The following is a 19415-nucleotide window of genomic DNA, read 5'->3' as shown; positions in this document are numbered from 1 at the left end:
TGCCAGACCGACCTCAAGTTCGATGAATACTATAAGCGCTTGTGTGACTTACCTATCAGTCACTCATCTGTTAAGTTAGAGACTTACCCATTAGTCACTCATCTATTAAGTTAGAGACTTACCCATCAGTCACTCATCTGTTAAGTTAGAGACTTACCCATCAGTCTCTCATCTGTTAAGCTAGTGACTTACCCAACAGTCACTCATCTATTTAAGCTAATGACTTACCCAGCAGTCTCTCATCTGTTTAAATTAGTGACTTGCTTGTCAGTCACTCATTATGGTTTACTAGAACCTTAAGTGATATTCACTCATCTGTTATGGTTTACTATGACCTCAAGTGATATTCACTCATCTGTTTAAGATCTATAAGCTCTGCGTGATTATAATGATAATCATTTGATAATGTTTATATACAATACTGTGTTTTCTTGCTGGGATTTGGCTCATGGGTGCTATGTGGTGCAAGTAAAGGGATAGAAAAGCTCACCCAGTCCTGAGTGGAGAGCTTAGGTTGTGATGTGTACATATGCGGCCGCTTGACCACCACGGCCAAGGAGTTTTTAGAGGAACTAGGGGGTTTACCCTATTTTTGCCGCTTAGGTCGGCGGGTTTATAATTTTGAAACTATAATGACCTCTTTGAGTTGTAAATAACTTGTAAATGTTTTTTTTATGGGCCCATGAACAACTTTATCTATTTAATAATATATATCCTTTCCTTTTTATTGATTTTCCACCTTAGCTTGTTAATAACACTTAGAACACGTTTTTAACCAAAGGACTCGGGTAGCGGGTCAAATTTCCGGTTCACCGTTCACCGTAACGGTTCTGGGTTAACTAGGGCGTTACAAGGCGCCTCTGTTTGGGGAGGTGGGTTGCAGCATGGGGGAAGGCTGGTCGCGGCCCTTAGTGGCATTTTTGGCCAGAAGTATGTTTTCATCGTGGGAATCCAAACCTTAGGCCTTGGGATCATTCCTACTACCCGATTTAGTGGAATTTGATGTCCCAGAGGCTAGGTCTTGGTCCGGGAACCTTCTATTGATTGATTTTATTGATGGAATCCCATATTTGGTTATGACTAGGTGACTGCTAAGGGATCAAAGGATTGATCGCTCTCAAGGGTCATTCAATTATTATTTCTCGCTCGAACTAGAGATAAGAAAACTGCACGCAGTATGTGATGCATATGATGCACGAGAAACATGTGATTAGGGCATGCCATGGATATTGAATATGAGATTGATCAGAGCTTGAGTCTCTGTGTTTGTGCATGATCCTACTTAAGCTAGCAATTGTTGAGTAAGCATGTTGAATACCCTACATTTGGATATTTGACATATGATATATGCCTGGTTGCATTGCTTACTTATGTGTGGCATTGACTCATTAGTCAGAATTGGCAATGGTGTCAGTATTAACTGTGAAGCTGTGACTCATTAGTCAAGTTCGGCAGTAGTATTGAGCACTGGTCACATGGTATTGACTAATAATTCAAGAACGGTCTTAGTGTGTTTAACGCAAGCTAAAAAGATTAGATCTAATCGACATCTGCCTTGAATGGCTCAATTGAGCATTAATGCTGGACCGACCTCAATTTCGATGAAAACTAAAAGAACTTGTCTAGCCTATGGCTAGTCATTTAGAGTCAGGGCCAGAAGGCCCAAGGTGACTGTTTCGTCACATGGCTATGGGTGTTGAGCCAGTGACTTACTCATCACTCACTCATTTGGTTTAAGTTAGTAACTTACTCATCAGTTACTCATCTGATTAGAGCCAGGGCCAGAAGGCCCAGGTGACTGCGTCGTCACATGGCTGTGGGTGCTGAGCCCTGTAGTGACTTGCTTGTTAGTCACTCATCATGGTTATTAGAACCTCAAGTATTAAATCGCTTATCTAATTAGAGTTATACTCTCCATTATGGTTAACAAAACCTCAAGTGTTAAATCACTCATCTGATTAGAGTTATACGCTCCATCATGGTTAACGGAACCTCAAGTGTTAAACCACTCATCTGATTAGGATTGACTTGATAGTCATCCATTTAGGAGGGCAGGATTCCTTATCCTGGATACCCCATCATTATCTGAACCTATTTCCATGCATGAATAGGGCTATCATTGCTAGGCATGCACATTATGATTTTGTAACATGTTATTATTGTTCATGAGCATATTGAGTTTTCTTCCTGGGCTTCAGCTCACAAGTGTTATGTGGTGCAGGTAAAGGCAAAAGAAAGTTGGACCATCCTTGAGTTGGAGAGCTTAGGTGATGATGTGTACATATGCGGCTGCTCGACCTTCACAGCCGAGGTTTTAAAGAGGAACTAGGGTTAAACCCTATTTTGCCACTTAGATCGCCTGGTTGTAAATATTTTCTTGTAATTAACCTTTAAATTATATTTTTGGGATCCCAATGTATACAGTAAACATTCTAGTGAAACGTTATATCTTAACCAAAAACTTTAACCCTAAATCGCTAATCATTCTTAGTTGCACGATTATGGAAAAATGACTCGATTAGCGAATTTAGCACTGTTTAAAAGGCACACCGTAACGGTCCCTGGAGTTTAGGGCGTTACAATTTGGAACTTTTCAGCTAACCATTTCTTTACGTTTGACAATGTCTCTACATTGTTCCCAATGAGAAAAATGTCATCAACGTAAAGAACTAAGAAAACCACCACTTTTCCTTTGATGTATTTAGACACACATGTTTCGTCGACATTCTGTTCGAAGGCAAATGTTTTAATTATTTCATCAAAAGTGATATTCCAAGATCTAGATGCTTGCTTTAATCCATAAATGTATTTCAACAACTTGCACACCTCTTGATCTTCCCCTTTCTTTATGAACCCTTCTGGTTGTACCATATAGATACTCTCATCAAGTTAGCAATTTAGAAATGTTGTTTTAAACATCCATTTGCCATATTTCATAATCATTGGCAACCGCAATGGATAAGAGGATACGAATGGATTTGAGCATGACAACAGGAGAAAATATTTCTTCATAATCAACACCTTCTCTCTGAGTGTAACCTTTGGCTACAAGTCTCGTTTTGAAAGTCTCTACTTTCCCATATACACCTATTTTATTCTTCTATATCCACTTACACCCTATGGGCCTGACATCTTCAGGTGGATCCACAAGTTCCCTGACAGAATTGGAATACATCGATTCCATTTCTCGGTTCATGGCTTCTTGCCATTTCTCCTTTTCAGGATCATCCATTGCCTTTTTAAAGGTTATCGTCTTTTCTATATCGAAACAAGGACATGTGCCTCATGTTCGTAGGGAACAGGTTATCTCATAATCCTCCCACTACGATGTTGCACCAGGGTTTCTTTTTCAGGAATCATGGTTTCCTCGGTTTGTTGTTTTTCATTTATCATTTAATGATGAAGATGATTGTGATGGAATCTTATCAGCTGTGAGTTCCTCCAATACTACCTTGCTCCGAGGTTTATAGTTATTCATATAGTCATGTTCAAGGAAGGTCGCATTTGTTGAAACAAATACCTTTTGATCCTTGGGACTATAGAAATAACCACATCTTGTTTTTGGAGCGTAGCCAACAAAAATGCACACTTCCGACCTTGATTAAAGTTTCCCTAATTTAGGTCTAAGAACATGATCAGGACAACCCCAAATGCAGAAATGGTGCAAACTAGGTTTGTTTCCATTCCACAGTTCTAGTGGCGTTTTGGTAATGGTCTTAGATGGGACTACATTCAAAATGTACGTCGTCGTTTGAAGGGCATATCCCCAAAATGAGAGAGGAAGTGAAGAGTAGCTTAACATAGACCTGACCATGTCCAACAAGGTCTTGTTTTTTCTTTCAGAAACACAATTTTGTTGTGGCATTCCAGGTGCAGAGAGTTGGGATAAAATTGTTGGGGTTTTATGCCCTAATTTAGACTCAATTTATTTGTAATCTCATTTTATTATCAATAAAATAATAGAAATCAATTTTTGACTTGGTCAATTACTTTGCTCGCATGTTTTATTTTCATGATTATTTGTTTAATATAAACTTCTATTAAATCTCGAGCATATAGCTAATCATATTTATAGTGACGTAATTACAGTGGAATATAAATATGATTATATGTTCAAAAGTAAGTTAGTCCTAAGATTAGTCAGTGCACAGGACTTACACTGACTTGCCAATCTACAATATGACCTACTTACACATCGCAGTGTAATGTTCTTTCCAGAACATTAGCAAAGTAGATAAGTTCGGATGTATTTGTTACATCGGACTGAACCGATATTGACGGTAGAAAGGATAAGTAAACATGCCATTATTATCTATTCTAGTCATATCATATAGTTGACCATAGGTCAATTTAATCTCAATTCTGAGTGGTTAGTATTCTAACTGATTGTATTATTTGAATTCTTTGACTTGGTCATTACCAGCTTACCCTAAGGACTAGCCCATACTTACATCTTGGGAACTCGATGGTATAATTAAGTGGGAGTGTTAATCATAGATATGAACATCTAGATCTTCTGATGAAGAAGTGAAACGATGGTTTCCTTTTAGTTTGGTTTGAGGTGCTAAATGATAGAGATCTCATTTCAGTAATTAATATTAGTTTACTAAAATATCATTTACAAATAACTAAGTGTTTTAAGGATAAAATACAATGAGGGGCAAAACATTATTTTAGTCCCATCTCATTGTAGACCGTCTATAGAGGATTGAGTGACAATTATGGTTGTAACAATGGATAATTAATAACGTATCTATATTGGCTTAGAGCGTTCTATGAATTCAAGAGTGCAATTCTGAGTCTTTAGTGGAGTCACGAGGAATTAATAGGTTAGTAAATTTATTTGTTAAATTTTTGATAACTTATTGGAGCTTGATTTCATAGACCCATGGTCCCCACTGTACCTTTGATAAAATCATTTAGATAGTCTCAATTAATTGATTTAATTATCAATTAGAATTATCAAAGTTGACCAGGTCAATTTTGGATAGTTTCACAAAGTTATGTAATTTAGAGAAGAAAAGATAAATTATAGAAGATTTATTAATTAAGATAAATTGGTCTCTAAATTAATAAATAAGTTTAAATCATGGTTCAAATTATAAATAAATAATTTTACAAAGGATTTAAATAATTATTTAATTAATTAATCAATAGAAAATAATGCAGGCCTTGATTTTAAGTCCAACAGACTTATAATTAAATGGGAAATTTTACGGGCCTAAAGCCCATGAGAATTTTGACCATTAGGCTGATATTATCTATTATTTTATTGATTTTTAATTAAAATAAATTACCTAATTGAGTCTTTTTCTAAGCCTCAATACTATTTTCTCTTCTTCTCTCTGTATCTATCCCATGTGTTGAGAATTGCCCACTCTAGTCTAGGTGATTCTAAAGATACTTTGGAAGGCTGTGAAGAAAATTGAACAACGGTTTAGTTTCTTGGTGATACCCTGCGACAGAAAGGATACAAGGGTTAGAGAAACTGAAGGAAGGACTTAATCATTCCACTGCACAATAATATAAGTGTTCTTATCATTATCTCTGTATGAATTCAATTTTAGAGACATGTTCTAGGTTGTCTCATATTAATTTGTTTAATATAAGATTTACTTGAAAATAAACAAGATCCTGTATAAGTTTTCCCAACAAGAATACCATGCTCAAGCAAGAAATCTTTGAATTCTAAATCCAAATATTCTCGACCTCGATCAGATCAAAGTTTCTTTAGAATCTTACCTAACTGCTTCTCAGCCCCAGCTTTAAAATTTAGAAACTTACCAAAGGTTTGAGATTTCCTAAGCATTAGGTAAGTATGACCATATCTTGAGTAATCGTCAATAAAAGTGACAAAATACTCATACCTACCTCTCGCTTGTACATTGATTTGACCACATACATCGTTGTGTACAAGCTCCAAAGGTTCTTTGGCTCTATTTCCCTTCGCTGAGAAAAGATGTTTGGTCATTTTTCCTTCTAGACAAGATTCACAAATCGGAAGAGTTCCAACTCTTAGTTCTCTTAAAGATCCATCTTTTGTTAACCGATTTATCTTATTTAGACCTATATGGCCAAGTCTAAGATGTCAACGATATGTGTCATCCTCGTTTGAAACTTTTTGTCTTTTGTTAATTAATTCTGAATTATTGAGCATTAGTTCATTTTAATGAAAGCAATAAAGTCCAAATATTCAATTGCATGTATAAAGAAAAAATTATAAATAAAATATTCTAAATTCATTACATGCAATAAAATTCCAAATTAACTAAAAAATGAACTAAACATTATTTAAACAACAATAAAGTTTTCTTTTAATAAAACTATAGAATTTTAAATAAATGGACTTTCTTTAACGCTTTCTTGAACTAGACACTTTTCCTCTTTTCCACTTCATGATCTTCATCAGCAACCTTCTTGAACCGTTAGATTCATCCATCTACACAGAAGAATAAACATCATTAGTGGACCCTGAGTTAAGAGCACGGAATGACAAATCTCTTTCCACTTAGTTATAAGAACAAATAAATCATATTTACCTTTCTTATTCTTCATAAATTCAGCGATCATTTCATGCTTAGCCGATATGATTTCATTCTCATAAAACCACTTACCATATATGTGTCTATATGTAGCATGGATGGCCTCCCATATATCATATGCAGATTTAAGGCTTTGTAGAGTATTTTTGGTCTCTATATTCACTGATTGGAGTAAATAATACCTAGCCATATGATTTATTCTTAACCACTTGGCGTACTCAAACTGATCAATCACTGAAGCATCTATTGGTGGTTCATCCATTGATGGTGTTTTAACAGCCTCCATCAAATTCTCTCTTAACAAAATATATTCATATCATGTCTCCAAAATACTATATTTTCATCATTAAGTTCAACCACTACATTGCAATTGTTTTGAGACATTTTGACTGAAATAAAATACAATAATATTATTATTTGAAAAAAATAGCAATGTTTTGGAAAGTAAACATGATGCATGAATGCAACAATTAAAACACATAAATGAACATTTACCTTTCCATGATAAAACTACTCAACAAATAAAGTGCCGCCTTAGGGTCGGTCAAGTTAAATTCAGATAGCTTATAAGACAATCTTATCTTATAATTTAAAACTTGAAATAACTCTTTATTTTCTCTGTTAAATATAAAATATCGCTGGTTTGGTCAAGAAGCAATTATATACCGCAAAAGCTTAATTACATATTTGTAAGTGTAACTCATTATTTTGAAATTCATGACTTAACTTGGAGAGTGTCGTCTTAGGGTCAGTCAAGCCTAAAATACATCACTTCCTCCTATCTTTGTAAGAAGTCAACCTTGGTATTAATATGTCTAGAAACCTTCCTTAGGGGGACGGAAACAAATCCGCCTCGAGGCCCTATTCATATCTCACGGTGTTGTACTAATAATGGAGATCATAGATCACATTGAGATGTTCACCTACTCCCACTTACTATTTTAGATTAAATGTGTTCTATCAAGTTAATCAATTAATTCCAAATTAATTACTAGTTATTAATAACCCTATGAATGTAATTAATTACAAAACTCATAATTATAAAAGAGCTTGTTTCTATAATTAATGTCATCTAAATAATTACTCACTACATTCATCTAACTTTACTAAAACATTTTTTTACATAAAGTTGGTTATCCTAAATGCCTATAAAATCTATTGCCTTTATTATGGTGTGAGTTACCAAGTTTTAACTAAATTAATACTTAGTAGTTTACATGCAATTGGTTTCTCCAAAACAATTCATATAAACAAATAGGACAATCCTAGATAATCATGTTTCTAAAAGATGCATGATTAATGAGAAATTGTGTGGGGTTTCATGAATGACATGTAATTGACTAATGCATGATCATGTTACCAATCAAACATCAATGAATATTTATTTAAAAAAATACAATAAATAAATAAACAATAAATGATGAATCGAGTACTAATGGGTATTTCTAAGATTTACAACCCTTTGAAAAAATTAGAAATAAAATTGCAATATAAGTCTATGAAGCTTTCAAGACTCTCCAAGAATGCTCCTTCTCTCCTTTAGACTTTCTTGCTAATCTTTAGGAACTTTATTCTTGCCCAACTTATTAATTAGAAACAAATTTTCTAATTAATTTATTTAATTAAAACTAACTTTTAATTAAATAACCATTTTTGTCATCTTTTTAATTTAGTTGAATTTAAATAATTAAAGAATCAAATTCAAATAATTATTTAAACTTAAGATATAAAATATCTTAATGAACTAAAGGAAATTTTATTTTCTAATAAAATAAAATAAGATAATTAAACTTTTAAATTCAAATAATATAAAAATTAATTAAATAAAAGATATTGTTTTAACAACTTAGGAATTAGGGTTTTGGGAATCAAAATGGTGCCCTAGGGCCGGCGTCACAAGGAGCCATGGACTCGGGTGGGGTGGTTGGCTGGCGTGCAAGGGCTCGGCCAGGGGCGTGGCGCACAGGCCTGGTAGGCATGGGGGTAGGTAGGTGCGTGCGCGCATGGGCGTGGGTTGTGTGCTAGGAGCCACGGGGTTGCACGCAGGGAGCTGCGGGGTTGGGGCTGTGTCTGGCACGCGGCTACAGGAGGCTCGGGCCTTATGCGTGCGCGTGGGTGAGCAAGGGCTCTATTTGTGTGCCTCTTAGGTGCATGGCTTAAATTCCTCCTCATCTTTGTGTGCAAAATTTTTAAAATACATATTTTTCAAATAAATTTACAAAAATCCTATGTCATTTATGGCTTACACAAGATCTAGAAGAACAATAAAATTCCTAACCCAATAGCACCATATCCATCATTCAACCATACATTCAAAAAACATATCCATCCATTCAATATACATATAACACATGCAAGAAACTCACACAGTATTTAATATATATATGTATAGACTGCTCTAGTACAAATTGTTGGTATTAAATGATCAAATCAAAGGTACACAACGGAATAAATGGACTCATTTTAATAAATATTAATACTAGCCAGAACCATACACATATATATAAATATTAAATCACATACAAATAGATCAGGGATTACCTCTTGTAGCCTATCAAGTGTCCTTGAGTCTTTTTGTATAAATCAACGATCTTTCTATCCAGTGTTCTGAGATCTCACACCCTGATCTTCCAGACCAATCCTCAAACACACAAGAACGTGTGTGGGCACGTAGATTCAAAATATTGATTTATGTGACTCCCTAGATGTACTCAACACATGAGATTTAGAGAGTTTTGATAAAGAGAAGGTTTAGAATATTTTTCAGGAGAGAGTCTGTATTTTTATTATTCAAAATAATAATAATTCCTTATTCTAAAAGTTACGTACTATCAGATTTATAAAGATATTTATTCTAATCAAATAATCTTTATTTAATTAAAATATAATTCAAGTTAAAAATGATTAAATATTTTCATTTAATTATTTATTTAAATCATATTTAAAAATAATAATTAAATAATTGATTAAAAAAACTTATTTGAAATTCAAAATTCAAATCTCAGAGATAAAAATCCCTGATGATAGGCGCCACACATTGTACTGTACTGTGTGTGTTGCGCAGCCCTATTAGGGTTGCCCAAATTTTCTCATTTGTTTATTTAATCAACTTTTAAGACAAAATATTTATCTCAACATAAATATCAGTTAACTCAAAATTAACTTTATCTTAAAATATCAGTTTTCAAATAAATAAATAAATATCATATTATAAATAATATATTTATTATTCTCTCTTTATATTAATGCAGACAAGATTAATATTAATTTACACCTATAGTTTTTCAAAATAAAACTATATAGTTAAATAATTAATTAATTCACAATTAATCAATTACCCATAATTATCAAATAATTATTTCCTTGCCCTGGAAAATTAATTCCTTTGCAATTTAGTCATTTCTCTTAACAAATCTTTCTTTTGACATCCTTACCCTTGATAGTGTAGGAGAGAGGTGATCTGGGGACCATGGACCTATAATACGAAGCTCCAATAAACCAGATTATAAATTAAACTCTTTAATCTAATAATCTTATTTATTAATTCTATGATTACTCCACTATAAATATGGAATTGCACTCTAAGTATTTATAGAATTATATTTACAGAGTTTTCTCTAGTAGTCCATTGATATAATCAATATATGTAGTTTTGTCCTCCATTATTGGTTCGTTAATTAGAGTTGGTCAAAATTACCGTTTTAACCTTCTAATTACCTCGTGATCCTTAAGTACCATTAATTCGCTAGCGAATAATTAATCTATAATCTAATTATAGATTTGAGCTCAATAACTATTCAATTCTAGAATCAACCAAAAGGGAACCAATATTCAGTCCATTAGGAATGCATGGATTCCAATATTGTAATTCATATTCCCAGCCATCCATGATATTGAATCTCCAAAACAAAAGTCATTAGCCTCATTATTCTAAGAGACCTTAACGAGTGAATCAAAAGATCCAATAAACATAAACAAGAGTTCATGAATACTTAGGATATAGACTAATCTTTAAATGATCATCTATTATGATAAGAATTAAATCTTTACATCAAACAACAAGTTTATAAAGATAATTAATTATCATCGGTCCTGTCATATATAATCTCTATTATACAACACTTTTACTAAGATGTCTATCCACATCAGTAATCTAAATCTAGATTACTTCCATATCGTATGCTTAGCAAACCGTACTAGTAATCATTCTTTAAAGATTCCTTACTTTAATATGTTACTGACTATTCATTATATATGATCTTAATTCTCTCGTACTAATACAATATCATATTCTCATGAATGAATATGGAATTTTCTTGTTATTATTATATAATTAATTCAAAGAATAATTATAACATTCAAATATAATAAAGTTGTACTTTTATTTAAAACCAATAAAATGTATTTACATGCTTTTAGGGCATTAATCCTAACAATCATGCTATATGTCATTGGGCACTATTTGAAGAGTACATTACGATGATGATTAATTATTTATTCAATTGAGGATTGTGGGACAAAATGACTTTGAAGCATGCTAAACTACTTGGAACCTAGGAATCAAGGACTTAGGAGCGTCTCTTTGGACAGAGGATAATGATCCTACGGAGGTTGGGACTCAACTTGACTATTGGGATTATATACTCGTATTGAATTGCATTAAACATATTCCAATTTTGATATTTATAAAATGTTTGAAAATTTTGAAAACTTAATATGCATGTTTTCTGATATGTTCTGAGGGCACTGAGTGCCAAATATATTTTTGTTCACTTATTTATGTAGGTTATGATTGTTGGGTTTTATTAAAATGCCATCGCTATGCTCCCCATTTTTCTAAAATATAAAGGGAATATGTTTCTTGCTTTTCATGTTTACCTGCATTTGGCTATACTGATAAGAATCATAGTGATCATGATTTGTGCATGTTGTTGTTTCACGACCTAGTCTCTGCATCATCATAGGTAGATCAGGTGTCCACTCACCTGTAGGTATAAATACCTAGCATCTGTATACATGAAATGTTTTGAGCCTCCCCGTTGTGGTGGTTATCAAGTCCGGCTACCTAGTTTAGGATGTCGGTTTTCTATGGTGGGTAGCGAGAACTAGGGATCTAGTGGACAGTGTGATGTGCACGTGTAGCTATGCTCTTGTGATCATGTGTGGTTTTTCTCTATTTTGGTTTATACATGATTATGTATGTTTTGTTTTTAAAGCTAACCATACAGGGTTTTATTAAAAAATTTGGGTCCTATGATAGTAGTTGTTTTCCTACTAGGTTTTATAAGCTCTCCCCCTATATCTCTCCCATTCCAGGAACCTAGTGATGCGAATGTGGAAGGTGAATTATTGGTGAGGCCAATGTGTTTTAGCCTAGTTCTATTTATTTCCATAGTCCTTTCTTTTGAACATTGTTTATGTATTTGATTTAGAACTTTATGGTTTGTATCTCTCAATTAGCTATGAAATAGTTAGGAATGATGAATAATGAATGTTAAGTATTATTTTGATGCTTTATGATTTATTAAATTTTATAGTTTGGTGACTACATAACTGTATGTATATTGTTGTTCTATATAAAATGATAGATGCTCTTGTTTTTATCATTAATAATTTTATTTATAATTATATTAGTTATTCAATTATTTCGACTTATAATTATGGTACGGTTTAATATAAACTAATGGATCATTTTTCAACAAGGGTCAAAGTTTAACATTTAATCACTCAAATTATGGATATTACAAATCTCTCACCGTCTAGGGCTCATGTCGTGACATACCTGGCCACTGTTCATGCTTGAGTTTTGTGATAATTGTTGGATTCACAATTGGACTAATTGATGCTAGCATTGTTAGATTAACCACACCAACTGAGTTTGGTTTACCATGGTTGGCCATATGTAATGTCAAGGGTATTAAAGTAATTAAGACACTCCTGTTTAGTGCTCTATTCATTTCCTCATCCGCACTATAAATTCATTACGGGTCATTCATGGTTGAGAAATATACTCCCCACCACAATTCGAAACATCATATATATCACTAAAATAGTTAAACCCTCCTTTTATCTTTAACATATCACGGTGCAATGACAGACACTGGTAACACCTTCACTGATGATGGATCACAAAACCAACCTAGTCACTATGAGGAGATCCTGCCTATTCAGAGTAATGGACCCAATAATGGAGAGAGGGAAGATGTTATTATGCTTACTCTACCCTTAATGACATCCCCAACTCCAATTGTTACTGTTGTTGTGGATAATTCATTAGGGGAGGTGAACCGTGCCACCGGAGCAAGTGCGGCTTCACGTCGAAGGCCGATCATGACCAGCGCTGAGTTTGAACGTTCTGAACGTAAACTACTCAACCATGTTGACCACTGGATGTCAACGGCAGCCGCTTCACGCTCCACAATTGAGCTCAATGGGATGTCGGCAAACACCTTGCAGGATCTCCATCACGTCGTCCGTATGGCCGAGATTTCAACTAAATACCTCCGTCGCCACCACAACATTATTAGGGGCATGCGATTGTCCTTCTAGTGTCTTTATATTTGTATTTACTGTGTTGTTTAAGGTTTAGCAGGATTCATATATGGTCTATGTCGTAGAAAAATCTGCCATAAATAAAATACTCAAGAACCTTTCCCAGGGTTGGCAAGGGTATGTCTAGTAGTAAGCTTCAATGCTTAGTTCCATAGTACTTTGTAATGTCTTCATTCCCATCTCAAACATTAGTGAAAGGGTGACGTTATAAATATATATATATATATATATATGTATATTTAGTGCGTAGGAAAGCAAATTTTTGGTTTCAACACTTTTTTATTTTTTTTTATGTTAACTTTAATAAAATATTTTTATATTTAACATAATATTATTATATTTAACTGTAATTTATAAACATTTAAATTTAAATAAAATAAAATAAATAATTAAACAAATTAAAATATGATATTTTTTAGATATTTTATAATAATTATTATTTAAAAATAATAAATAATTAAACAAATTAAAATATGATATATTTAAGATATTTTACAAAGATAATTATTTAAAAATAATAAATACTTAAACAGATTAAAATAAGATATCTTTAAAATATTTTACAATAATAATTATTTAAAAATAATAAAATTATATGTTTTATAACTTAAATAAAATTTAATTAAACTTAAACTCACCTATTAGAATAATATCATATTAAACATATAATATAATCAATTGTCAATTAGCAATAAATTACTTTTTTAAAACATATAATATAAAATCTTTTGTAACCACTTCTAATTTAAAAAACTATAACAAATATAAACTTAAACAAAAATAAATAAATTATTTAATTAAAATAAGATATTTATTTGAAATTTATATGAAATTAATATAACTTTAATAAAAAAAATTATAAATTATATAAATAAAATTAAGCAAACATGCATATTAAAAATTATTTGTATCTAGTATATATATATATATATATATAAATATATTCTTTTATAATTACTTTACCTAGCCACTATATTTGATTACTTAAACAACATAAATCATTCACATTATTTGGTGAAGATTTAGTGACACTAACAATATATTTTGTTTCAATTCAGTTTTTTTCTCACAAAAATTTCCAAAATATTATTAATTGAAATTGAATTTTTTTTTTCCAATTTTAGCATAAAGTTTGATCGACCAAACTTTGTTATATATTTTCACCACTACCAATTAAAAAAAACAAAATTAATTAATATAGATTAATATGACCATATTATGTGTGCCAGAGGGGTTTCATATAAACCTTTATATGATGCATTATTCTATTCAATATAAAACACAATAATAAAATACATGCATTAACTATACGTAAATTTTGGCTTCTATCTTTTTCTTAATGATACTTTCTCGATAATACCCCACATTAGATACTTAACCAAAATGTTGAATAATAATGTGCAAGGTCATAAATGCCCTTATATTTAGGAGTCGTTTGGTATGCAGGAATCTGGACAAGAGAATAAGAATCTAAACACTTTCCCATATTTGGTACTGGATTTGAGTTTTTCTAACCTGGGAATCTGTACTCCAGGGATTTTAATTTGTTATAATTCTAGGTTTAAGTGAAACTCGTCTGACAAGTGGTTTTCAAATACCTAGAAATATGAAACACTTCAAAATTATTATTATTATTTTTAAAAAAAAATCTTAAACCAATAGTTTTTTAGTTAATAATTTATTTTATTTTTGAAGCTTATAATATAAAAACAAATATCCATATATATCTGTACGCCCTAATTTTCCCACGGGCTATTAGCGAGCTGAGATATGGCCTAAATCATATCAGCCACATGGATCCCCCATGACCGGAGCTGCTGTCGTCAGGTCCTACCTCGTTAGTTCAGGTATCCAAAGGGTTCACCAAGATTACTTAAGGACTGAGTCTGGACTCTGAAGGCCACAGGTCAAGGAAGGCATCCAGCTCGTGGTACGACCTAGAGTTGGAGGTTGTGACCTTTTGTAAAGTCAACCACGCAAGGTAAACGTGCATATACCAGACATCACGTGTCTGATATATCCCTGACTTCTCGGACACGCAACATGAACATGCGTATTCAGGCGCCCACGACTGGGTTGGGCCGTGCGGCCCATTATCCCCCTTACCTATTGATTAGACCACACTTCATGTGTCAGGTTTTAGGAATTAATCATGAATGTCACAGAAGTAACAAGATAGGTAAGAAGGTCACGGGATGACCTTCTTACCAACTCCCAAGTGTCATCTCCTATAGATATGGAGACCCTGGGAGTTACAAGGGGTTGGTATCTATTGTGTAAAGAAATACCCTGTAAAAGAATACCAAGCATATAACAATAATATTGGCTGGTGGAGTAGAAGAATTTTAACCTTTGAACCACCTAAAAAACATAATTGTGTCACCAGTCCATCTAAAAAGATCATTCATCTATTTCGGTTCATCATTAAGCACTAATCCCTTCCTCTTATTTTCTTAATTACCTGTAGGAGAAGAACCGCATCAACAATATAAAATTATAAAATGATAAATAATATATTTTTATTTGAAGAAAATGATTTGTAAAACATTTATATCATTGCTTTAGTTTTAAGTGTGACATGAGCTGTTACACTATCAACACATCGTCACGGACCTCGTATAAATTTGGGGACACATTCCTTTCTTCTCCAACCAAACAGACTCTCATCTTAACATTATTGACTCCGGTGAGGGAAGAGTTAGGAAGAAGGTGGCGATGCTCATTTGTAAAGGTAATTAAAAAAGGGGTCTATAGGAAAGTTATTTCAGCATTTATGGTTTTCGTAAGGTCCATCAATCTCACTCTTTTAAGAGTCAAAAGGTTTCTTTAATCATACAGCCATTGGTAGGCACACTGGTTAGGAATATATTATTAAGTTATTACCCTTAAAATTAATTGCAGGACCTTTCAAAAATCATGCAACGCTTTCCTTATTCAGAGATATATACGGATATGGGGTTATTAATTGGCCAAGGACATAGCATTTCCAATTCAATTCTTCCCAGACTGGCGTTAACATGCTACTGAAGGAGTTTATCAGGGATGGCTTACAGGGAAAGCACTTCGACACTGAAGATGAGGCTGAATTTTTTTTCATGATGTAAGGAAATGGGGTTTAAGGTTCGAAAAAGGTTGTAGGCGCAGGTCTAGGAAAGGCGACATAACAGTTCGAAGCTGGCTGTGCTCGGCCGAAGTACATCGGCTCAAGAAATATTAGATGTTGCTACACATTTTTTGAATACTTTAGAATATGCTAGATATTTGTAGAATACTTTACTCTAGAATTTTCTAGATATTTGTAGAATAAGATTACTCTAGAATTTCTTATAAGCATTTATAGAAAACTTAAGTCTAGAATTTTCTAGTTATGCTTGAAAAACAAATAAATTTGTATAGATTAATCTAGAAGTTATATTTGTAAATCTAGAACAAATAATTCTAGCCACAAATGTAAAGTGGGCTAGCCACTATAAATACCCCATCATGGGTAGCAAAATAGTGTACTAAAAAACAACAAACTATCAATAAAACTCTACTACTTTCTACTAGCTTATACTCTCTAAAACATAATCTTACTCCTCCAAACTCAAATTTCTTCACTTGTCCACTCAACAACATCAACTATAATATCATAACCCATCATTACTCTAGTCACTACTACTACTCATCAAATATTCTAAACTACAATAAATCATCACTATTCACTTTATCCCAAATTCACAAACCATCAGTGGTACCAGAGCCAGGTCGATTCAAACACTGGGCGTAATACTTTCCGCACATCATGACAGCCGATTCCAACCGCTCTTCTCTACCTCCTCCAATTTTCCATGGAGAAAACTATGATTTTTGGTCCATCAAAATGAGGACCTATTTTTTATCACAAAATCTATGGAAAATTATTGAGGTAAGATTTACTATTTCAGAAGACACTTCGTCTCTCTCGGAAAATCAAAAGAAGGCCCTAGAGGAGAATCAACAAAAAGATTCTCAAGCGTTATTCTGCTTGCAGCAAGCTATGGCAGATGATATATTTCCACGGATTATGGGTGCATCAACTTCGAAAGAAGCATGGGACACGTTGCAGGAGGAGTTCTAAGGAATAGTCAAGGTGTGCATTGTTAAACTACAAAAGCTCAGAAGAGATTTTAAAAGTCTTAAAATGAAGGATAATGAGACTGCAAAAGATTACTATTCTAGAATAAAAGAAATAGTAAATCAAATGGGAGCCTATGGAGAAATAATTTCTGACAAGAAAAAAGTAGAGAAAATACTAATTTCTTGTACAGCAAAATATGATGCAATAATCTCTGTGATAGAAGAAACAAAAGATTTGGATACTCTATCACCAACTGAATTAATGGCTCTCTCAAAGCATACGAAAGTAGGTGAGAAAGGTTAATGAAAATTCAACTGAAAATGCCTTTCAGTCTAAAATTAATCCGCGATCTCAAAAATCTAAAGTTGATGGGAGAAAATCACTAGAAAATTTTAAAAGCATGAGTTATAAAGAAAAACAAAAAGAAAATAACGGCAAGTATTCTCCATGTGACATTTGTAAAAGAAAAGTCACTTGGAGAAAGACTGTTGGTTTAAAGGAAAACCTCAGTGCCAAAATTGTAAAAAATTTGGCTACACTGAAAAAACTTGTCGTTTTAAGAAATCCCATCAAGCTAATTTTTTAGAAGAGAAAAATTATGAAAATAATATCTTCTATGTCTACCAAGCTACATCAAAATAAAAAGATACTTGGTATCTTGATAGTGGTAGCAGTAATCACATGAAAAAAAATGAAAGCATATTTTGTAGTCTTGATGAATCCAAGACTAGAGTCAAGATTGGTAATGGTGACTTCATGGAAGCAGTTTGAAAAGGCACCATTGCCATTAACACCAGAAAAGGCAAGAGATACATCAATGATGTACTCTTGGTACCCAACATCGATTAGATTCCACTCAGTGTAGGAAAAATGATTGAAAAAGGGTACTCTTTGCATTTTGAAGGAGATTCTTGCACAATCTATGACAAGCAGGTAAATCCTTTCAAATTGCAAAGATAAAAATGAAAGAAAATAGATGCTTTCCTTTACAATGGAGATACGCAAGCAATGTCGCAATGCAAGCGCAAGCAGATGAATCGTGGTTATGGTATAGAAGGTTCGGACATTTCAATTATTATGGGCTAAAGATCCTCCAACAGAAGAATATGATGCGAGACCTCCCAGCAATCAAGGAGCTCAACACTGTCTGCACAACAAGAAAAAATGGCTTTTACTTCGGTTTTTGTTAAAATTCATAACCGCAGTAGTTCGGAGCGAAGTAAAAAGTAGTTAAAATCGGAAGTGAAAAATAGGCTTTCTACTTCAGTTATTATGTAAACAGCGAAGGAGAAAGTGGGGTACGCTTCCTTGGTGGGCACTTTCTACTTCGGTTATTATGTAAAAACCGAAGTAGAATCCCCACTTTCTACTTTGGTATTTACATAATAACTGAAGTAGAAAGCCCCCCATTTTTTTAATAATTATTTGTAATTATTTTTAAATGGCCCAATTCTATTTTTATATATATTTTTGCCATATTTTTTTTTTAAAATAGTCTAATTATATGAATTTATAGTTATATATATATTTACAATTGGTATTTGTTTATTTTCATTTAATTTATAGCAGAAATAAAAATCACAAAATTTATACACTTATAATTAAAATTCTTATAAAATAAAATATTTATACATTCATATAATTGTTAAGTAGAATAACTTAATCATTCATATATACATTCACATAATTGTAATTAAGTAAAATAACATAAATGTTTATATATACATTCACATAAAACTAAAGGTATGTATAAACAAAATAGTCTTACTAATAAATTTAAGTCATCAATCGGCTTAACTATTCTTGTTGGATTGGCAAGATGTCCTCCCAACCCTTGGCGACAATTTGCACTACTACAAAAACACCATTTTATGACACTTTTTTAGGGCACTCACCTAGATGCGAGTCCTAAAAACAAACTCCTAGACTTTTTAGGACTCGCGAAGTGAGTCCTAAAAGTTTGAGTTTTTTTTTTAAAGAAACACCTCCTAGACATTTTAGGACTCGCATTGCGAGTCCTAAAAACTTATGTGTGTCCTAAAAGTTTGAATTTTAAAAAATTTCAAATTTCCTCCAATTTTTTTAACTAAAATTACGAGAATGTATTTAGGACTCGCATTGCGAGTCCTAAAAACTTATGTGTGTTTTAAAATTTTGAATTTTAAAAAATTTCAAATTCCCTCAACGAACACCACCAATGAATTCCTTATGCTTTGAGAATC

Source organism: Humulus lupulus, chromosome 1 (assembly GCF_963169125.1).
Source record: "Humulus lupulus chromosome 1, drHumLupu1.1, whole genome shotgun sequence".
NCBI classification, from domain to species: domain Eukaryota; kingdom Viridiplantae; phylum Streptophyta; class Magnoliopsida; order Rosales; family Cannabaceae; genus Humulus; species Humulus lupulus.
The sequence above is the reverse complement of the archived record's forward strand: the minus strand, read 5'-3'. Positions refer to the sequence as shown.